Genomic DNA, 24253 nt, shown 5'->3' with positions numbered 1-24253 from the left:
GCATGACAGTGTAGTTCCCCCTTTTTTTATCCACTCGCTAGGACTGCCATACTGCAGACAGACCTGTTTATGAGCCTGGCTGAACACGAGTATAACAGATCCCCTTAGGTGCATTATTAAAATATGAACAAGTCATGCATGCTGTCAATGTTCAGAGCTAGTTACGTGGTTTCAAACCGCCTGCTTATTGGGTGTGTGGCTTCTTTTATTGTGCCATACTCTGCCATACATTAAGGGCCATATGGCAGTCACTTGGCATGGGATGAAGAGAGAGAACAGACTTTGAGTTTACAGCATATGTAAGCACAATTTGGGCATTACCCCTGAGGGTATATATAGTAACTGGAGCAGTCTTAATTTTACCCTGTGTTATTTATAGGTCATTTGTAGTGTGATGAAACCAGCGTGCATTGCCTTTAAAAAGTTTCCGTTCAAAGGGGGGTCATCGTCTCCCATTGGATGTTTAACGTCTCTGACTTCAAGAATTTAGAAACATACATTAGACGGAATGCATTTTAAAAAAAAATAAAAACCTATTTAGCCTTATCAGTATCGGTTTAACGAGTATGGTAAACCTTTGTATTAATTCTGAACTAAATAATTCCTCTGGTAAACAGCATTATGTCATATTATTTGTGAAACTTGTACCTTGTTTCTTATCTCCTCCCATTCTGCACTCGCATTCCTGTCATGAAAACCAGGGGCGGACTGGACTAAACCATCTCTATGTAGACGGCTTGGACTTGTGATTTCATTAAATAGAATTTGATAACCGGGCTCTCACCAAAATGTGAGTGATGAAAAAAAATTGGATATGTATAAATAAGCTTTTACCTGTTTGTTGTTCTAAAGTTTTCTTTTAGTGGTTATGCGGCACACAGTTGGGATACGTTTGCACCCCATTCCCGGATAGTGGACTCATCCTAACACTGCCATGTTGGATGGAACTGGCGCTGGGCTCTCTGGCGGCCGGACTTCCCAGGAAAGTTTTTGCCGTTTTCCGTGTTCGCTCGGTTGCTCCAGTTTTGACCTTATTTGTGGAGGAGGGGGACCTCGCACTACATTCCTGAGCGGCATATTTTTTTTGTTTCTGCAGTCTTGCCGACCCCTGGGATAAAGTGAACCGGTGTGCGGGGTCGGAGCCAGGCCACGGATGACCGAGGGATTGTTTATGTATCTTTTTGGATCTCTTAAAGAGTTAGAGTCCGTATATACTTTATAAACTGATCGCCAATAATGAGTGGACATCCGCCGCCACGGCGGCAAACAAATGTCGGCTCGACACTACTGTCTCCGCAGGAGAATGAATGTCTTTTCAACCACCTCGGCAGGAAATGCATCGTAAGTTTTCCCATTAATTTGTTCTGTGATAGCGGGCTAAGAAAAAAGGCTAATGCAGCTAACTTGCACCGTGTATCCCGTCCCGAGAAGAAAAATAAAGATTAGCTGTTAGGTGTAACAGTGCGTTTATGGCCTACAGTTTTTTGTTTTGATTTTAGGGTATGTGTTGACTGAGAAACATTTGGGATTTCTAACTTAAAAGGTTTGTTTTGACAGTCCAGGCGGCCGGAGAGGGCAAGTAGGTGTAGCGATTGTGTCAAACGTCCCGTTTGCGACGGTGACATTTGGGAAACGACAAGTTTAATTTCACCCTCCGGCCTGAGCCGGTATGATTTTTATCTTGAAGGCTGGACACACCTGAAATCACTCAGGAAATCCTGAAATTCCGCTGTCATTAGCCTAACCGCATCGAGCTTAGCACTGGCAGAGTATAGTTAATAGTCGGGGTATTGGAGCTGTTAAACCCATCAGCGGAAAACGGGGCAAAGGAATGATTTTTCTTCTCTCTTTTTTTTGCACTGGCATTGCATAACGTGGCTGAACCTAGGTTGTTTTCGGGAAGTGTGTCCCCCGAAAATAATGTGCCGAGCAGGCTTGGCTGAGCTCTTGACAAAGCTGACGAGCCGAGAAGCCCTCTGGTAATGCAGGACTTGTCAGTCACAAAAAATCTGACGAGAATCTGTGGGAGTAGCCCGATGTACCGGTGGGACTGCAGTCAAGACCACTAGTGCAGTGTCACGACTCAGTGTCGTAAAATAGCCTAATGTTACGTAACATGTTTAGCATTCAGCTGATTCATTTTTATGTCCTCATTAAGCACCGTGTTTTGGAGCGACCCACATCCAGTAGATCATAGTGTTATCTCAAGTAACAGATATGCAGCTGCACCTTCACTTCTCCACAGCAATGTCTGCATGTCTTCTAAAAGTTGCATGTCTCATTCTATTGACATTATGATTCCTCATTTCTTTGTGGGCTGACACAACAGAATGGCCATCAGCTGACCATAAAAGAAACTGGGGGCTTAGATCAGTAGATATTTGCCTTCCAAAGAGTCTGTGGCTTACCACAGCCCACATTTAGTTAATGTTCGATAGTGTCACACCCATATTGCTATCTGTTAAATTAATCTATTAGACCACTTATCACACTCCAGAGTTGGGTAATCTTGGCAAAGAGTATTTAGTTTACTTCCTAATTAAGATCAACAAAATTGTTGAAAATTAAGCATATGACAGGTTATTTTGAATTTCAGTTTTACTGTTTGATTTATACTTTTTTTTTGTATTGCTGTGGAGCAGTTTGGTCCCACTATGTTGCAAATGTTACCCCGTAGTTTCATCATGAAAGAATGGCACACCTTCACCTGTTATTGATTACCGTTGCAGAGGAGGGTGGTTTTAAAGTCCAGGTTTTCCAGTTCAATAAAGTGGTCTGTTTTTGTGCGCTCTACGGGAGGCGAGGTCAACAACAGGGATATTAAATTCTCCACTGCCCTTTCTTAGTGACTTGCATGTAATCTGTTCCTGGGTTACTTCCTCATAGTAATCATTGTTTCCTGTAATTGTGCATAGTAAAGGTGTTGTGCTTGATTGACACACAAATGTGTCTTCCTCTTTGCTGCACTAAACCAACCATGCTGTTTGAGATGCTTGTGTGTGCGTATGCACACATGTTTGCTTTGGAAAGGCCATACTTCCTGTCCCATGACACAGTATATCAAGCCTGTATGAGGTCACACGGTTGGATGTCCCGCCTCCTCCTTAGACACAGGTTTCTAAGGTGTGCCTGACAACTATGTAACCAGTTTTAAACCCCAGTGACAGCCTTCATCTGGCTTTCTGGCAGTTGTGTCATACAGCATGTGACAGAGACGTGCACTGGGGAACATTCCTCACAGTCCTACGCTCTTGTGTGTTTCTACACGTCTTTTCATTGAAGAGTGAGTTTGGAAGAGACAAAGTGTGTGTGTGTGTGTGTGTGTTAGAGAGGCTCGGGGGAGAGGGAGGCTGGAAGAGACAGACATTGTGTGTGTCTCAATCTAATTAGAATATCCACCAAGTGATGTAGTGGCTGACCGAATGGTTGGCGCTCATGCAACACAATTGTTAATCAGGAAATGTAAAAACCACAATAACTGTTGTTTAACCTTTTTCAGCACCATCATCTTTCTAATCGAGACAGCTCTTACCTACCAGAGTTGCTGTATCTGTAACAGCCTTGTTTGTATACTATTCCTTGTTACAAACTAACAGACCTTTTTATATATAAAATATATCTAAAGGATGAAAATTTTCAAGTTTCCCTCAGATTTGTTCCCTAATAACACCTTTTAAAAATATGAATTTACCTGCTTCTATGAACATTTAAAATGTAATATATGCCATAGGGCTGGGCGATATATTGAGGGTTTTTAAAAAAAAAAAAAATCGATATATTTTTATACGAGATATAAGATGTGACAATATCCTTTATATTGATATAGTCTATGTTACGTTATAATTATAGTTGTGGAGCCACAAGTTTGCCTCTCTTTCGTCCACTTTTGTCTTTACGCAACCTTACTCGGCCTCGCCTCTGTCCTTCAGTGAACACAACTCCCCCTCCTCCCCCATCGCTTCACCTGCAGGCAGAGACAAGATGGACACAGCAAATCTCCGTTAACGAGTTACTGCGCATCGCCCCGTGCGTGGGGCTGGACGGCGTCAACGTGTTAACGAGCTAACCACACTAACAAGCTAACCACGCTAACGCCATGCAACCCATGCCGTTAGCGTGGTTAGCTCTATATTAACATGCTGTATGTTAATAAAAGTGCCTGTGTGACATCTGGGACGCAGCTTTGACTAAGAACTCTCTTTTTGTTTTTACTTTATGGCTTTAAAAAAATATCGAGATATATATCATATATCGCCATCCAGCTAAAAAATATCGAGATATGAATTTTGGGTCATATCGCCCAGCCCTAATATGCCATATGTGTTAAGTGGTTTAATCTTGCAAAATAAGAATGGAAGTGGTGCACATACATATTGATTATCAACTGTAGAAATCCCTGGTTTAAAACTGTGAAATAACCTGAAGCATAACCTTGTGTATTAAACACATTTCATCCTCCAAAATCATGCATTGAGAAAAAGAGACACCTACAGGTTCCCACACAGTGGTCTCACTCATTAGTTTTACTCATTGGTATTCCTTGTGCTGTTTTACCATCATCAACACTGACTTGGCAAAAGGTGGAAAGCGTCCAATTCACGCTGTGTATGTGCGTGTGTGTGTGCATGTGCACATGCACAGACTGCTTGATCAGCAGTCCTGTCCTACAGGAAGTCCTGTGGTCGGCCTCCTCTGGTGATTTGTGCTGGAGAAGGGGAACGTGACTCCTTTTTCACTCCACCTTTTGTGATTTTTTTTTTTCTTTCCTTCTTTTTAGTCTCACCTTACCTCTTATGTCATCTGTTTCTTTCCCTTTTCCTTGGCTGTATTTTGTATTTCTTGTATTCTTCCTACTCCCCCGTTAAACATAGTGTTGAATGTCCCAAGTTTAACAGATAAACACGAGCCCAGTGGTCTAAGGTTTTTTTGGGGTTTTTTTTGGGGTTTTTTTTTGCACTTTACCTTCATATCTTTACCAGCTGGAAGAAGATCTAGTAATGACAATAATGAAAAAGCTTTAACAAAATAATTACAGGAGCAGAGTCTCAGTGTTGTTGCTTCCTGCTGTTTTTAGAAGTCTTTCTGTTGTTTTTATTAGTCTACATTAGTACAGACTCACACAGCAGCAGAATCAATTTGTAGTAGTTGTACATGTGTTACACACATGGCACAAAAACAACGTAATTATTACTCCACACTTTTGAGGGCGGATCAGTCTAAAAGGAATACGCTGCATTTACTTTCGACAGGTGACCTGTCATACAGTTACAGTTGATACACTGTTGGTATCTTACTAATATGGATAGTTTGTGACATGACCTCTCTAATTATCGCTATAGCTGACTACCAAAGCTGTAAAAAATAAATAAATTTTAAAGTCTGACTTTATGCATTACATGTTAAAGTGCAGTCAGAGCTGGTTCAGAGTACATAATAGTGCCTGAATACTGTCACCTATTACATTACTGTTGTGGAAAATTCTAAATAAAACTGTAAGGTACATTAATTAACAATGGTGTAAAAGCAGCCCTGTGTCTGAATGGCAGAAATATTAGACATCCAATGCCTGAAAAGGGCTAAACCCTTCCTCACCTTTTCTGCATTGCCTGCACTTTCTGCTTAAGCTACATATTTGGTCTTGTTTGTTTCCTCTATAGGCTCTATAGGATCTTCTTTAAAATTTTGCCTAAAGCCAAGTTCACATATAAAGCAATTCAGTTGCTTTCATTGCTCCGTAGCTGATTGTTCGTCACTATAATGCAGATTCTAGGCTCCAGTTGTATTTACCATTCTGGTGTATACCTGTCAGTGTCCTTAACTCTCTTTGGGAGTTGTTGTAATCCCTCATCTCAAAGCTGAGATACGTTTAACTCCTTATCTGCTCGTTTTGAATCACTAGCAGTTATTTTCACTGTCAAGGCTACAAATAGCAGAAATTCAATTCATAGAAATTTAGTTTTTCTCTGATTACCACAACAGTGCCATCCTTTTTCTGTGCAAACCTCCCATAATTTGTGCCATATGTCATGCTATGTAAAATGCTGATGACTGTTACATGCTGTGTAAAGCAAAAAGAACATAGCTAAGCTATATGTTCTGATAGAATTGCAGAAAAGAAAAGAAAGAAAAAAACGTCCATGTCCAACTTCTGAAACATTACACATGCTTTCTCTTTTCCTGTTGATTCATCTCAGCGGTCAGCGGTGGTCTGATTTTTCTATTAAATTTCTGTTAAATTTTTACATTTGATTCCTGCAATCACCAAGGGTGGAAGTGCTCTTTAACCATAAATTGCTTCTTGAGGAATTGAAAATAGAAAGCAAAATTGTAATGTGTTACTAATGCAGATAGTTCACTATGTTACTTGATCTTTTACTTGTTGTCATTACTTGCTTATATTAGCTTTCGTTTCTTCCTTTTAATCGACCCCATGTTTATAGTTATATTGCATTAGATTTTGTGCTGCCTGGGCAATTGCATGGTGAGGTCAGTACACATGTAGAAACTAAGTGTTTGAGGATAAGTGCATAAGAGAGAAGAAGAGGGAATTAATTCACGAGAGAATGGTTTGGTGTGTAGGGTCCTTTTGGCCGGGGTTTGATGACGCCATAGTCAGAGCCCCACTTCCTGCAGGCTTTGGCCCTGTCAGGAGCAATCAGCGCTCTATGGGAGGATGAATCCATAGAGCCTCAGACCTTGGATACCACACAGGCCCTGTTACTGTGAAAATGCATTACAAAACAGAATTTAAATGATTCTTTCAATCATGGCTATTTCTGATCAAAATCTAAACCACCAAGAGTTGTAGTGTTAAGAAATGTAATGATTACATAAATGCAGATAAAAAATATGTTTTGCAGACGAGCTGAAAAAAAACTGCCTGTTTTCTGTTGTCTCATTTAATGCTGTGTTTTAGTCATGCAGTTAGTGTGGCTATCGTGGCCACTTCAGGAATGGGCTGATGCAGCTTTTTCCAGTTTGAACAATACAGACTTCTAAGCTAAGCTAGAGGTATCCAGTTAGAGAGGAGCTTTAATTTAATAAGCTGTGTTCTTCACTCTGAGTAAGAAACTGTGAATCATCTTTTATGTGTAAGGAAACCTCAGGCTCAATCCTTACTTTCCTCTATATATAGATAGATAGATAGAGATATTTATATTTTAAGTTAAACTGTATCAAATGAATGCAATCAGCAATACAGATGTACTAAATTGGCATTCATCACTAAAACAATAAATTACAACAGGCTCAAAACAAGTGCTATGATAAATTAAGAATTTATTTAGCTAATTTAATGTTACATCTCATAATTTACACTTTGCTCATTTCAGCTAAGATTGAGTCATAGTACAATACTGCATACTGCTGTGTTACTGTTGCAACTGAGTGTAACAATAGCCTTACCTTTCCCTGCTGTTAGTCTATTAGTTGAGCTAATGGGAGACAGGTGAAGGGAAATGATGTCAATCAAATTGACACCACATTATGTTGCCATGATAGTACAGTAAAGGTTTGCTGACAAATATTTCTTGGTGCATGACAAAATTAAGAAAAGAAGCATAAAAAGAGATTTCAGTAAGAAGTAAGACAAAAGTAGTACAAACTCATTCTCATATAAAAGTGGGTTTTCCAACAGATTTTGAAAGTGTCTAAGAGTGACCAGAGTGAGAGTGAATAAGCAAGAAAGAGAGGCTCCAACACAAATTGCACTTAAGTTGTTGCTTTATTGCAATGTTGTGTTGGCTCTCCCGCTACTAACCCAGTCACTGCTCCCGATCCGTGACATGATAAAGACAGACCAATATAGAATTAAATTGAATAGATTGTCAGATATCTGTATTTTTTTTTTTTTTTTTTTAACCAGGATGGGATCAATATCAGATCCTAACATGAGATCAGTTTGTCCCAGTATCGCAGCAGTTCCTCTGAAAGGCCAGGACTGCCATTTGTTTAGCTAAACTCAGCTTGTAGGAAGAGTGTGGTGTGTGGAGTCACTGACTGGAAACCTTTTTCTTGCAGAGATATCAAAATTGGCATTATGAGGGCAATAAACAATGCTCAATAGTACCCAGTGTTTTATTTTAGCAGCTAAACCCAGCACAGTGGGCTTTTTTTCATCTGCAGAAGAAAATTTATCTGCATTTTGACTGCAAAATCAAACTTTTAGTTTCAGTTCAATGGTAGAAGGAAGTGGAAGCTAATGAGGTAGATGTAGAATGTAGAATGTAGAATAGGAATTCTTCTGATGATACTGATCTTGTACTATGACTGACTTTTGAGGATCTGTCTAAAAAAAAAAAAAAAAAAAAGAAGAGATGGACAAAACCACAAAAGCCAGAAAAATACCCCCCTCCCAAAAACCCCCCACAACAAATTTTTGTATATTAGAAAAGGGTGATTTACTTGCCCTGTTTTGTTTTGTTTGTTTAGGGGTTTTTTTTGTTTGTTTGTTTTTTAACAAAACCTCTCATTCCCACTAAATTACAAAGAATAATCTAAGGGCTCCTCCATATGTTGTCTTAATACCTGCAGTACATCCTGGAACTCATTTTAGATGAGAAGCTCACCAGGCATTTCCTGTCGTGATGGTATTGCTTTCACGTATGTGTTAATGGCTGTGAACGTGGACCCCCTCAGTGTTAGAAACTCCCTGCAGCAACCTGTAAAAACTGCAGGTGTCTAACCCTGCCTTATGATCATGTCTCTGTGTGCACTACAGGTGTGTTTTTAGTGTGTTTGCACATAATATGATGCCTTTTTGTCTTAAACAAATGTTGGCTTCTTTGCCTTTTTCTATGCCTTTTATTGGGCATGTATATGGGTTATGCATTAATATAGCTGGAATTTCTTTGGAATATTTAATTTGAGGAGATGCTGAAATGCATGCAATATTCATAATACATAATTGGAGTAATTATGCCTCGAGTCTATATTGTACATATCATTAAAAACCAGTGAAACTATCAGGGTTGTTTTTTTGTTTTTTTTTACTTATTTTAAGGCAAGTGGGGTGTTTCTGTTCTCTATCTATATTACATTTCTAATTTTGCTTTATTCCTTTGGGATCCAGCTTGTAAATCTCTGGCACATGGCTATATAAAACATGCTTTGTATAGTACATTAACACAGATATTTGCGATTCTCACTCTCCTCCTCCCTCTGTCCTTTTTTCCAGACATTGTCTTCAGGCGTGGTCCAGGTATTCACAGCAGATAGGAGCTCCAGCTGGAACAAGAAATGCTGCGGGGTGGCCTGTTTGGTTAAAGACAACCCCCAACGATCCTACTTCATCAGGGTCTTTGACATCAGGGTAGGTATATGGGAAGCAAGGGGCAATTCTGTGTGTAAAAGATGGCTTCTTATTGAGTTATTGTGATAATAAATTTCAACTTTCTACTTGCTTTATTAGTTGGTTGTTTATTTATTGTGTATTCAGCCGTGCTTCTGTTTCTCCACAGGATGGGAAGGTGATGTATGAACAGGAGCTGTACAACAACTTTAGCATTAGTGGCACCAAACCATACTTCATCACATTTGCTGGAGATGTAAGTTTTTTCCCTCGGCAGTTACATTTGTCTTTTTACTTATCTTTCTCAACCTCAGGTTAGTTGATAATATTTAGACCCTTGCTTTAAATTTCTTTTGTGTTAACTGTTAGTGTTGCTGAAAAATATTGTCTCTTGCACAGCAAAGTCAGCATTTAGATTGTTCTGCAGTGTGTGACCAAGAAAGGATATCGATAAGGTTTTAGCGATACCTACACTGGTATTGTTTCTAATCACTGTATTGATGCAGAGTAGGGGGGTTGGCTCAAGACTTTAACACAGTAATGTACTAATGTGGGTTTTTGGTTTTTTGTTTGTTTTTTGGGGGGGATTGTTCAGCTGTGTGTGGCTCTGTTTTTGTGTACTGCTGAGTAAACATTACACCCATGCAGTCTCACATTTTAATGGAATTAGTAGGTACAAATTGTACTTTCTGTAGCCAGTATGTGGCATTGAAAACCACATGCCTATGTTTTGGTTCCTTATTTTTTGTTCAAATGTTCCTGAAAGCATGTCTACATCAGTTAAAATTTACCACAGAGCATATTTCCTTCATCATAATCTTCATTCGGTCCAGAAATTCTGATGGAAACCTGCCATGGAAAGCATGTGTGACCAAACTTCCAGGTGTGCTTACCAAAAGGCACCACCATTAAAGTGACCGAACTAGAAATTTGAGCTTTGTGTCACTTCTAAAGCTTTTCATGTCACAAGACATCTTTATTTAAAGAGCAAACAAGCTGTTGGTTAGCACGGTGGGTTAGACTTGAGCAGACCGTAAGCTTTACGGCACTGTTGTTCAGTTGCAGTATATGCATAATGGAAGTGTGTTTGGAAACCCATAGACTATCCATAGATATACAGAAGTACCAAAATTCTATTTATAACAGTTTTTTAATTTCTTTTCTGTTTTGTGTGTTCACAGACATGCCAAGTGGGTCTGAACTTTTCCAGTGAAGATGAGTGCAAGCGTTTCCGGATCACTGCGGGAGAGCTAATGGGGAGAAAACAGAGGAAAACTGGTACCCATTTATTGCTGTCACTGCTTCACCTTAGGTCCTAACTACTGATCTAACTTGCTGGGGGGAGAGAAAAATGACATGATTAGCAAAGTTTTGTCTTATGCTCAACAATCTGGTTTGTCTGATTATATTTCAAGCCAAATTATTACCATTCACCATTAAGTGGGAGCACAAGATCAAATACATTTCTAAACTTGTCATTTTTGAAACTGTTGGATGGCAGAACTGGGCAAAAAAAGGTCTAAATTTCAATACATAGGCAATCTTAATCAGAGGTAGTCAATTGCTGGAAGATGTGCCTTGGGGCCACATTTAGCTGTTCCTTATGTTTTTAATTTTTTCCTTTGTCTTTTTTTGCCTGGGTCTGTCTGCTGTTATCATCTGCTCTTCTCCTCATCTTATAAAGTTTTCAGCTGTTGGTAACACGTTCAGGGAGAGTACGATCAGAATACTGCCCTACTGTGATGTAGTCTTATTTTAAAAAAAACAGATCTTCAGTCATCTTAATAGAAACCTCATAAAGTTGGTGCTGCCAAAAAACTTTCAAACATGTTAACAGAAATTGAAAGCTTTTAGGGGTTTTCCCCACGTATTTCCAAATGGTTCTTCCAAATGTTTCTTTTGACACAAATACCATCACATGACTTTTCAACCAAAACAAATGCATCATAATACTGCACCCAGGCTTTTGGGGAAGAAATATGCTGACTGTCCCAAGGGGGGCACTGCAGTTTCAGAATGAAATGTGCAGAACCAATCAATGATTCCTGCTTCATCTCTCAGGAGTAGAGCATTTCCAGTGCTTTCTTGTAATTTACTGAATATGGCGATTGGTTTGAGAAACCAGTTTTTAAATATTGTACCCCTAAACTATTGTTTCAGTATTTACAGTAACACTTGAATAGCTCCCGATTAAAACAAAACAGGGTCAGGCAGTTTTTCCTTCAGTTCATTTCTTCACGCACCAACAACTCTAAAACTCTCCACCTAAAGACAAAGTCATCCACACAGACTCTCAGACTGAACATGAAACTGAAGAGATTCTTATCCACAGCCATCCAGATGCCTTCTCAGACTTGGCACTCAGTTCTTAACTTTGATTATCTTGTGCTTGATTAAAACCGAGCCGTCTCCACTCTGCTTGTTCTGCGGGTCATTTCCTGACCTTTGAATCGATCGTTCTCTTTCATATTTCCCCCTCAGCCCGCTGCATTCGGTGCTTAATCTTATCAACAAGGCTTCCTCTTTTTGATCTTCCACCTCAGGAAAACTCAAGTTGTGTGCGTGTGCGTGTGTGTGTGTGTGTCCCATGTTAATTAACAACCTTTGAACTTCTAGAAACTAAATGTGTTAGTGTTAATATGAGATGCAACATCTCTTGTAAAGCCCTCTTGAGTTGTTGATAGTTTAAGTGTGGACTCTAGCTTGTGTGTGTGTGTGTGATTTACTCCTTCTAAACACACTAACTGAACTCTGCTTGGCAATTAATTTTTTTCTGAATAACCCTCCATCCAGTGCAATACTCGCACAATCTCGCCGAAACCTACAAATCAGCTCTCTTCTCTTTTTAACGTCTGTACTCTGACGCGCTCACACTCATCCGCTTCACATTAACACAGCCCACTACTTAGCACAGGAGTGTAATGACTTAATTTGTCTGTGTGTTCACAGAGAAGAGACGCGACCCTGCAAATGGTATGTTTTCCACTGTTTCTTTCTGAAATGATCAGAAAAGAAGTGTAAAGCCAGAGTCAGACTTGTGTCTGATGGTGTTGGCAAACATTTGTGACAGTCTGCTCACTGTGTCATACTGGCAGGGTTTCTGCGTAGCTCATGGTTTCAACGATAGTTCATTTCTTCTTATACTGTGGAGGAAACTACATAGCTACATTGCAGTTTAACTGATAATACCGACATGAAATGTAAAATACTAACTACATATGCAAACTACATACACCTGTATAGTTTATTAAGACATAAGCTGTGCGATATGTCACATAGAAAGACTTAAGCATAGCATCTGTCTATTTTACTAAAATTCATGCTGACAAGAAATGCAAAAAGAGGCGACTTGGTCTGAAACAGACAAGGAAAACATCAGGCCTACAGACTGATTGGCAACCTTCTGGCAATTGGTGGTTGCTTGGGAAAAATGTGTATTCTCTTACCAGTTGATGAGTGGCTACTGGAGGTTGCCAGTAGTCACAAGGTGAAAACTGATCACAAAGAGGTATAGGCTGCCGCACCAAAAACCTCTTTGTGATTACGATCGGAGTGGGCAGTAGTTTGCATGGAAAATTCCAACTTGTTTTTAAAGACTCGCCATCTAATTTTATAAACCTGTTGGATGCAGATGAATGTTCTTTAATCCACTGTGTCCACCAGCAACTCAGCATCTTCCATCCAAACTATAGCTGAGTGGAAGGTTTGCTAACAGCAAAAGAAATCATTAGAAGGCTTTTGGTGCAGCATCCTCTTTGCGACCGATGTCACACAGCAACCACTCAGGGGATATACTGGGGTTTTTTCCCTAGCAACCAGAGGTTGCCAGAAGGTTGTCAACTGGTCTCTGGGCCTATGTGACTGAGGTCTAAGCTATCAGCTGGAATGACCTGCCAGTTGACAAGTCATAGGGCAAAACTTTCAACAAGCCTCCCCCTTTCCTGATCTATGGCTTCTAACCATAGTTGGGCGATATCTGGTTTTAGTTTGGTTTAAGTGTCTTTAATTAGCCCAGCTCATAGCTGGGAACCAGAATTCACTTGGTACCAATTCTGTTGTGATAAAGAGGTGAAGAGGAATGCTGTCTTAGCAATGTGTGACACTATGGATTCATACTTTGCTACGTTAGTTCTCAAACACTTGTGACAATGAGGGAGAGTTGCTTACTTCCCACACAAAAACAATAAACCTTTATCATGCACTGGTTACCCAAACAGATGACCTTCCTAAAAGGGATGTACAGAAGCGTAATACTACAGTTAACTTAATGAAAATAGCACGGAAAAAACTAAACAAACCTGAAAACTAAAAACTTGAAATGTCACTAGAATTTTATCAAAAGTCCCAACAAGCACAAATTCCAGAAACCCAAAGCTCCCCTACAAAACCCCTCAAAGTTCCTTGAAACACATTTGTAATCCTTAATACTTTTAAGACTGAGTGGCTTCGCTGCTTGTATTATGACAGTGATAATAATATACAGTCAAAACAGCCAGTATGCATCCTGAGAACATTTTGACAGCGTAGAGCTGTACCTCTTTGTGAAGTACAAAGTAAATGGAGAAGCTGCTTATAGCTGGAAAAACTAGTTGTGAAACAGCTCCAGGTGCAGCTCAAGAAGAAGTGAAGTGTTTGACATGAATCATCTCAAGGTTTTTGATGTTGCCTGTTTTGTTTTTTTGGGGTGTCTTTTTTTTTTTTTTTTCATAAACAATGGTTGTCTGCTATTTGTTTTGATTTGGGGGTGTTTTTTGTTTGTTTTTGTTTTTTAATGAATAATAAATGATTTACTGTATAAACAGTACACAACACATTGCTGGGTGTTATCAAAAACACAGCAAAGAAACTACATGCTCTGTTTCCTATTATTTGTCTTACTCCTTTTAAATTAGCTTTAAAACAGCCTGAGAAACATCAACATTTTGTAAGGCGATTCAAGGAAGTTTCATAAATATTTTCTTTGAATGAAGGCTTGAGAACTTCTAAGAAATGTCTGATTTGGTATTTCTAATCCTGGTCGGTGTTGGAATGTAGAGCAAAAGAGACTTCAGCTTTGTAAAACCATAACATGACACGACATTGCCCCGTAGTGGAGTCATGCCCTCTGTGTAGCGTCATTCTGCCGCTTAGTATGGTCTGAGTAAACAGATGGAATACATTTGTGGATGTGCAGACGCTTGTGTTCTGGACATGTGTCACAAGACACACAGCCTAGTTTGAGACAGCAGTGATGAAGTTTTAGACTGGAAGATTTCGCCCATATATTTGTGTGTGTGCCAGCATAAAGAGGTATTAACTTAGACAAGTATTTGGCTGATGCTTAGATTGGGGGTAGGTTAATGGAATTGGGCATGATGGTATTCTGATTGTATACATAAACATCATGTAAATCAGCTCAGGATTCATATTTTGGACTTTGAGTTGGTATTCATATGCAGCTTTTTCAAGGTCAGAGTTGGAAATGACAATTCAAAAACTGGTTTCTAAAGGCAACTTGTTCTATATACCTGTGCCCAGTAAAGCAGCCACCTATAAATGGTTCTGCCAATTTCTATCTTGGATTTGCCATGCATGGTCTCTTTTTGTGGAAAGGTACTTTTTGCATATGTAAGTTAGTCAATTTCCAAAGGACATCCCTTTGGAATTTCCTCTCCATTCCTAACTGTCTTTCTCTCATTTCCCATCACTGCATCATCACTCTGTTACTGTCATCTCTAGTCTGGTTTTTGCTGTCCTCTCCACTACTCCTGCAGCCTGGTTGAGCACTCGCCTGCTCATCAATTATCCTCATCTTCCCTCCCTCTCTTCATTTAATCAGTCTGTTTTCTCTCTCATGTTTTTATCTATCGCCCTGCCCTTCTCCATCTTTCTTTCTCTCCACTGATTCATCATGTTTTAGAAACCCCAGAGATTATTGTGGGATTATGACATGGATGGGTTTTAATGGTTACGTAAAACAGAGGCACAAAATCCAGAATAACTTGCTGGGATTAGATATGTTTTGCAGGAAAAGGGAGGAGGTAGTGGACAGACTGGTGGTGAAATGATCACAGCCAGCCAATCCGGGCATTGCAATCTTGACAGTAGGGAGTCGAGGAGGATGAATAAGCTTTAGCCGCTGGCTGGCAAAGTTTTGGCTCTTTCCCCCTTTTCAAATGCATTGTTGGATGTTAGCTTTTTCAGCTGGGGAAGGAACCATATAATCATCACCAGATGCAGGAAATCTATTCAGTAAATGAAGACTCAGATCCATCACATCTTCTTGTATCGTTTTGGAAGCAGAAACATCCTTCTGAACTGGATTCACATCTGACACAAGGCAACAAGTGCATAGTCTTTTATTGATTGCTCAGATCAATCAAATCAATCAATGCCTTGTTCACCAGACATTTCTGCACCCTTTTTTCTAAATTGAGAAAGAAGACCTGAGATCTTTTTGCTGCCTTTAAATCCGACCTCCTTCCCGCCTTATCTTTCATGCCAAGCCAACAACTACGATGATGTTCTGCACCACCTTTCTTTCTGCTCCTTCTGAGGAACTTAATTGTGAAGCTTCTGGAAGAGGAGCAACTATGGGAGGTGGAGGGCTGAGCCCAGGTAGCTGCCTGTCTTCCTTACATTGCCTGGTTCTCCCCCAGGATGAACTGTACCCATCTCTTTCTGACCCCACTGCTCGACTTTCCATCTGCTCTGAAGACCGAGCTTGCAATTTGGTGGACAAAGTGCTTGTAGACATCAGTGTGACCACCTGCGATGGAAGAAGCAGCAGGTGTATTTGGGATAACCTGAGAAGGCGACGCAGTCGGTCCGCATCGCCTTCACCCAGCAAAACGCCCAACAGTCCTTGTAGCAAGCGTGTCGGAGGTATGTCTTTCATTTGAGGTGCCAATAGAAAGTTGTACAATTCTATTGTAAAGGCTGGAGTTGTTTCGCACGGTGGGATCAGAGATGCTGACTGCTGGGCTAGGAATAGCGATTGTAGGTATTTTGCATTGTCCTGACTGTATGTTGTGGTGTCTTTGGTGGAGGATCCTTTAAAGGAGAGGCGATTTCTAAGGAACCCCTGAAAAATCCACCACTGATGTAGCTGACTTGGGCTTAACTGTACCAGTGATTCAAATGGTTTTCAATGCCAGTTAGCTATTAACAGTCCAAGCTACACAGCAGCAGGAGTGGTTTATTGCAGCCTAAGAGCAGTGAGTGATTTGATGACATGACGTGTCATCATATCAGAGAAAGTGTGTTGTCCCTACTTTAACCTGGGAGAGTAATGGAAACCGTTTTTTGCAGCTTTCAGTTACACAGCACAATATTAGCATTAATCGGTAAATGTTTTTACACACCTCTTAGCTTTGGGTTCCCAAATCCCCATTCTGAGAACCACTGTGGTTGAGACAGTAGTAGTGCTTGCTTGTTGTGTGACTGCTGATTTGCAGATAAAATTATGTGACTTATTGATTATATTGGTAATCTTGCATTGCCTGTGTCCATTCTGCTTCATTTTAATAGCTAGAAAACAAAAAAACAAATGAACTTGTTCATTACCTTAGTATGTAAACAAACATTCTTCGTTGTTTGTGGTCAAATAAAGTGTGCTCTCTGTTCTGTGTATGCCTTCTCCACTTGGACCTGCCTGGTTATGTAATCCATAATAAGAGCAAATCTATTAACTGTCTATTAAAGTCATCCAGTGGGCCAGATTGGGGTCTTCCCCAGGCCTATTCTGGCCCCGGGCCCTGTGTTTGAGACCCATTGTGTAGACAATTGATGAGGACCAAAACTGAAGAGAACAAGTTTTTGAACACGTTTTAGACAAAAATGTACAAAGTCTTTAGTCTTAATGATGTTTAGCTTCATCTCTCTGTCTTAACTAATGTGATTATTTAGTTTAAATACCCCAGAGAAGTATGAAAAATGCTATTATTTATCATATACTGAATATTCTGACATTGTTTTCTCACCAACAGATTTAAATAACATGTGCAGATCTTCACATAGTCTATAATAGTCATTAAAGGATGATTTACCCAAGTAAAAGCACAAACTCTTATTTCTATACAGAGCCAGGGTCACAGGTCATGTTTTATGGCTTGTTAAACACTTTTATGGCATTTTAATATGGAGACGGTTCATGCATTAGGCGTTTAAAGACACTTCTTTAGATGTAGGAGGAAAATCCTTTGTGGTTTTTTATGAGCTGTAACTTTAGTACTGTCTTCTTCATTTTCCAGGACCCGCATTGCCCATGGCGACTGTCGATATCAAAAACCCAGAGATCAACAGTGTTCAGCGTTATCACAACAATTCTCAGATGAACAACATTGTGCACTCTTCCTTTCCTAAGAAGGAGAAAAAAGTCAAAGGGGGGAAGAAGAAGAGGTTGACAAAGGCAGACATCGGCACACCGAGCAACTTCCAGTGAGTCAGCCCAGGGTTGTTTGTTTAAGGTCAGAGGTAAACGCTGACCTTTGGTCTCCTTGGTCAACTGTTTTCCCTGGACTTTGTGCTTTTTCCAGTATTGTATTTTTTTGTAGGTCGTGCTTTCACCACTTACCATGAATTTCATATAAGATATGAAGTGCCATATTTTTCCTACACAAATGCCTGGAGTTCACATAAGTGCAACAAATTAGACTGTCATGCATAAATTAAATCAGAGCAGCGCTGCAGAGTTTGACAGCACTAGGTGGCGCTACAGCAGCACAAAAAGCTTAAAAGGTCAGCTGTAATCCTGGTTCCCACTTTGACAATTTGCTCTTTACAAAGCCTAATAATCCCACGTCACAGCCAGCATGAACTGCTGCACTATTACTTCATTTCCAGAATTTTAATAGCCATTAGTCAATCACCCAATTACCCTTATAAATAATACATTTAGTTAATTATGCAACACTTGGAGAAATTACACATGTTGTATTTTATAATGTGGTTTTTAAGACACACAGCAGGAATAATTAAATGAATTTTAAGCAGTGCTAACATTCAAGGTAGTCCTCTGAGAAAGTCAAAAGTAGCATTTAAAGCTATGCTACGAGTTCAGATGTCTTAAATTTTGATATAAAAGTTTGACACATTTGCACTGATGAACTTCTGCATCTGAAGAAGAGGTGAGGGGGTGGCAGAACTAATCCGTTTAGTGCCATCCTACAGAATAAATAAACACAAATATCTTTGCTTTTACCTGACAAACACAGATTGGCTTTGCAGTTAATAGCTAATGGATCTTTATGTGTCTGCTTTTTATTTGAATATAGGAAACATCATGTACTGTCTATGTATTCTGCCCCCTTCCTGAACATATCATGTCTCACATGCTCTCTCTTCTCCTTTTCTCACAGGCACATTGGACATGTAGGATGGGATCCAAACACAGGCTTTGATGTAAGCAGCATCCACAGAACCTAACACTAATATGTACATGTTTGTTGTGTATGTCTGCACATGTCAGCTATGTGACCTCTAGACATTTGTGTGTAGCTCATCCATATGTCAAGTAGGCATCCCTCTTCTTGACAGATAGTTTAAATTTTAATACTGGCTCCCAAATATTAATCTGAGCTGTGTGGCTGAGCCATCGGGAGTGTTACACAAGGAGTTTTCTTTTTTTTTTTTTTTGGTGATGTAGGGAATCAACCCACATCTGCATAATCCATGGACTCGTTCCCAAAAAGCTTCATCAGTAATTCTGTTGGACTCTGGATGATAGCTATGAGATTATCCAGGTCAAAGAGACTCGGTCTGCCTGTAAATGAAAAAATGAATTTCAGATGATTTTGGTTTCATAAGTTAATGCTTTCAAGGAGATTTTTTTAATGAGTGACGTCAGTCAAACAAAACCTGCTCACCTCTTAAATCCTTTAAAGCCTAGGCTCAAATTGGAGGATTCATAAAAGGGTAAGGGATATATTTTATAATCTGTTCTTCAGGTACTTTTAGTAAAGTCAAAGTAAAGAACTTCCCTTTAAAGGGAAGGTCTTTTTTTAATAGTCTGCTTGAATCAACTTGTCAAACCTGTCATATTATTAGAAAGCCAGATTAAATGTCATATTGAGGTCTTCATCTCTTGCATCTTGATCTCGACTTGCAACAGAGCATTTTCTGCTTCCAGATTCCACTACTCCTGTAACAAGTCCCTACGCAGACCTTTGGTAGCTCAGAACTGAAACCACCAGGTGGCGCCATAAGAGCTGATATTCTGGCCTTTTCTCGAGCCCACTCTTATTTCAGCTTTTTATTTAGAAATATCTCCCCAAAACAACATGACATTGACAGAAAGTTACTCCTCACATTCAGCTTTTGATTTGGCTCAGAGTGCATCTCCTAAAACGTCAAGATATTCTTTGATATTTCCTTGAAAATATTTCCTTATAATCTTATTTCCGTGAACGATAAAGGTATTTTTCTGGTTGATGTTTGTCTGAAATTCCTGTTTGTACATTTGCAGCTGCACATAATCTGATTACCTGTGGGATAACCTGAACGTAAAGTGTAGGTGCAGAGGCTAAATGTCATGTTTAAATCTCTGTTTATTCTTCAGCTGAATAACTTGGACCCAGAGCTGAAGAACCTGTTTGATATGTGTGGCATTTCTGAGGCTCAGCTAAAGGATAAAGAGACCTCTAAGGTCATCTATGATTTCATCGAGAAGAACGGAGGTGTAGATGCTGTCAAAGATGAGCTGCGGAAACAAGGTACGGCCACAGAAACAAATATGTAGCCCGAGTTTTCATATCTTGATATAGAAATAGGAATTTAACTATACTGTTAAATTTGATGTATGTGCGTGTTTGTGCAGGACACTCACCCTCTGAAAATGTGTTTAATGGGTTGATTGTCAATTAAAGACAATCTAACTAGTGTGGTGGTTTTATCCCCAGGTCCGCCCAGGTGGAGTGGTAGGTTTCTATGCATGACCTGCTGTGACTGTGCATGTAGAGTCAAACTATGAATCCGAGCTGTTTCAGGTCTTCAGTCTTTTTAGTAAGATGTTTGCTGTTTTGCACCTGATTGTTCTCGAGTTGGATGTGCTGTCGACTCTCTGGAGACATACCAGCTGTTTGTCACGTTAGACAGGTTTCCTTTGTTTCACGGAAACATTGTCCTGCAATGACACTACTTTAAATACTTTGTTTCTATCTAACCTCTCACATGAACTTCAGCCACACTTGTAAATGTTTGGCCCGTCATGTTTTAAACACTTTGCACGTGGATTTACGTTTGTTTAACCAGGCTTTAGTCGTCAGTGAAGCAGAGCCAAACTAGCTTTTTGAGCTTTGGAAAGCATGTTTTTAAACGGTGTTCACATACTTGGAATGGGGATATGAAGTCCAGTTTGGGAGTATTAACATCTTTCTTTGAAAGTTTGTGGACATTTTTTTTCTCAATACAGATTTTGTGAACAAAAAAACCCCACCAGTTATTTGCAAGAAGGCTGCTCCTTCACTCAACTCTGTAATTGCATGGCTTTGCGCAAGAGGACCTGACGAGCACTTTTTGACTGAGATTCCTTAAAATCTTTAGGAATTGTCCAGATTTTCCTCTGCCCTTCATTAAAATTATATGTAGAGAATAAAAAGGAAAAAAAACCTGTAGGGGATACAGTGTGAACTACAAATGGTTCAATCACAAGTTTCTGCTTTAACTTTTTTCTTCCTCCTTTTCTTCAGCACCTCCACCTCCACCTCCATCCAGAGGCGGCCCTCCTCCCCCCCCCCCCACATCACGGCTCCGCCCCTCCCCCACCACCACCTCCCGCACGGGGACGAGGTGCACCTCCACCTCCTCCCCCCTCCAGAGCTCCCGTCTCTGCACCCCCGCCTCCCCCTCCATCACGGCCAGGCATATCTGCTCCACCGCCGCCTCCTCCCAGCCGCGGCCCACTCCCGCCTCCCCCTCCACCGGTCCACGCATCCCTTCCCGCCGCACCTCCCCCACCACCCCCACCTCCCCCCTCATCCGGCGCTGGCGCACCACCTCCTCCTCCTCCCCCGCCACCTCCTCCTGGCCCTCCACCCCCAGCTCCTCCACTCGCCACAGAAGCTAACGGAGGGGACAGCAGCCTGCCGGCATCTGGAAACAAGTCGGCGCTGCTGAGTCAGATCAGAGAAGGAACCCAGCTCAAAAAGGTGGAGCAGAAAGAGAGGCCAGCATCCAACGTGGGCAGAGACGCGCTTCTGGACCAAATCCGACAAGGAATCCAACTTAAAACTGTGAGTATTCATCCATCCCACATGGCATCTCTCCATCCGCTGTGCTTTCTTTGCGTGCTTTAACCACCACGTTTATGTATTGTCTTTACAGAGGGACGATAATAATGACTCAGCACCTGCCACACCAGCCCCATCATCAGGCATCGTTGGGGCCCTGATGGAGGTGATGGAGAAAAGGAAAAGGGCTATTCACTCTTCAGGTACTTTCAAATATATCAGTCTTTATCACCTACTCAGCTATCGCTACAAGATATATTATATCTGTAGTTAAAACTAGGACAATCTTTGTTTCCTGTTGAATACCAATTTTTACCTCTCAGCCAGAAAAGGCCGATGGGGTATGACCCCGGCATTTGTGAATGCGATGACTGAAAAAAACCTGTCTGACTTACTATGAGGCAGTGTAGGATTTTCAAACTGATACCTTAGATGCATCTACTAAAAATCTCAGATGAGTTTCTATCTCGAGGTCAAGTTTTCCACCCGTATTGAACATGATTTTATTAGTAAAGCATTTAAATTCAAGCTTACCTGACACACTGTTAGCAGCCTCTAATAAGTACTGATGTAAATCACCCTGCAAAAAAGGAATGGAAGTGATCTTTATCAGTTAATTTCATTGGCTGTTTTACATGGAACAAGGTAGGGCAGCCTTGAGTCTCTTAGTGTTTTTCCACTTTTAGTTGGCATTCACACAAATACAGCTCCACATATAGAAAAAAAATTCACATGAAGTCAATGCAAAGTAATGAAACAACTTTTTTTTTTCTTAAGCTATTCTTGTGCTACGCAGTCATCAAACTGTTTTATAAACTGAAATACAACAAGGGAAAAAAAGCTTGTCATCGTCTCGGAGCGTTTTCCCTTAGGAGTTCCCTGAAGAGGCTTGTCAGCACCACCAAGTTTACACCAACTGCAGTCATTTGAACGTCATTTACTCTAAATCTGATGACATTTAAAGAATACAATGGAATAGAGTAGCCCTTTATTGTCATTGTACACGTACAACCAAATTGTGGAACCACTTCCTCATCAGTCGAACATCCTCATGATTTTTTATTTTTCACTTTCTCATTTAAAAACAAAACATGAAAGTCACCCTCAGAGAAATTTGAACAACAGTATAATGCACCATACATAGCCTCTGTATAAATATTGCTGTTTTATTGCCTGCATTAAGCACTTTTCATCTCTTTCAGCCTAGATAACATGATTTTTCTTTCTACAGATGAGGATGATGATGATGAAGATGATGAAGACTTTGAGGAGGAGGATGAGTGGGATGACTAGTGTTTGTTTGTGTTTTTTCTTTTTTTCCCCTTCCCAAACCCCCCTTCCTCAATTCCCCAACCAAATGATCACAACACTAAAATTGTATTTGGAAAAAGAAATCGTTAATTTCAAAATTATTAATGTAAATGTTCTATTGATTTGCTGTATATTTTTTGTTGCCTTCATGCCTTTTTATTAATCTGTGCAATACCTCATTTAATCTGTAAATGTTTGTCATTGTCATCTTCGGTCGTCGGCCCTTCATCTTCTCCCTTTACGCCTTATTGGCTGGATCTGTCTCTTGATAGCAATATGTCTCATCTCTCATTTTAAGTGTCCCTTGCCCCCCTACATCACTCCCTCATCTGTCACTCAGGCATCTTTAATATCTGCTGCCTCCCATTGCACACGTTCCCAGTCCTCAGTTTAACGTGCAATTTTATATCAATTTGTCTTTCAAACTTCAGAGTTAAATGTAGTTTCGGGGTGGTAACTTACAAAATAGGTCGCCAGAGATCTTTTGATTAGTCGTATCATCGTTGTTCATTAGGAGGGAAAAGAATTAACTATTTTCATACCCTACTGCTCTGTAGTTTATTTTTACGTATTCAAATGATCCTAGTTTAGCACTCATATTTTCTTAAAACAAAGAGGATTTTTGGAATATTTCGCTTCATTTGTTGTGGACTGTAAATGTTCTCCAGAGTTTGAGTCTTGTTATATTTTTGCACAGATTAAAAAGAGGAGACTCGCTGCATGAATACAGGACATTTTTCAGGTCTGCTTCATTATGGAAATTACATACGCTTTAGGTAATGAGACAGAAATACACCTGAACATGAAGCTTTTTTATTTCATTTGTTTTTAAACACACAACACTACATAGAGTACATGAATGGAGGTAGCCCACAGTGTTATGGCAGGCTATCTGTTGTGATTTTTAGGGTTTTGGGGTGTGTTTTTATGTTGTTGTTTTTTTCTTCTTTCTTTCTTTCTTTCAACAACACTAAAGAGTCAGTTGAATCTGTTCTGTTTTTTTTATAATAGCAAGCAGAGTATTAATAAATGCCTGTTTGTTGAAATCAGGTCATTCATCATGTAAAACTTGTGGAATAAAGACATTTTAGTTTTCATACCTGATGCTTATCATGGGTCCATATGCAAAGTTACTGTGCAGAAACACCAGGGCTAACATCATGTACTTCCTGCTATAGGAAGAAATGCATTCATGGCATTCTTCTAACAAGTATCATTATTTTAGCTAACTGTAAGTCATGAGGTGTAACATAGGAATTACTTCCATAAAGAACTCTGTGGTTAACAGTTCTCTACAAAGACTAAAGATTCAAGCTGTCCTTTGATCTGAACTAAAAAAAAAAAAAAGGAAAATGGTTATCAGCAAGTTTAACATTTTTTATTTAATGTTAAATAGGACAAAATACTTCAGTCACAACTAGTTAAAAATCTGCTTAATTGTTAGAGA

The 24253-nt window shown here is 39.9% G+C and overlaps 1 pseudogene across 1 annotated transcript; it reads left to right on the top strand.

Annotated features, from left to right (window-relative positions):
* The first annotated feature begins 805 nt into the window (after positions 1-805).
* LOC146499609 (actin nucleation-promoting factor WASL-like) lies at positions 806-23760 on the top strand (annotated as a pseudogene). Its single transcript, XR_014870102.1, has 12 exons — positions 806-1341; positions 9176-9310; positions 9459-9545; positions 10471-10567; positions 12239-12262; positions 17521-17707; positions 18628-18670; positions 19827-19980; positions 20167-20184; positions 20956-21498; positions 21590-21698; positions 22727-23760. The product of XR_014870102.1 is annotated as an actin nucleation-promoting factor WASL-like (transcript).
* Positions 23761-24253: the final 493 nt, after the last annotated feature.

Source organism: Neolamprologus multifasciatus, chromosome 17 (genome assembly GCF_963576455.1).
Source record: "Neolamprologus multifasciatus chromosome 17, fNeoMul1.2, whole genome shotgun sequence".
Taxonomy (NCBI): Eukaryota; Metazoa; Chordata; class Actinopteri; order Cichliformes; family Cichlidae; genus Neolamprologus; species Neolamprologus multifasciatus.
Note: the sequence above shows the minus strand (reverse complement) of the source record. Positions and strands in the feature narration are given on the sequence as shown.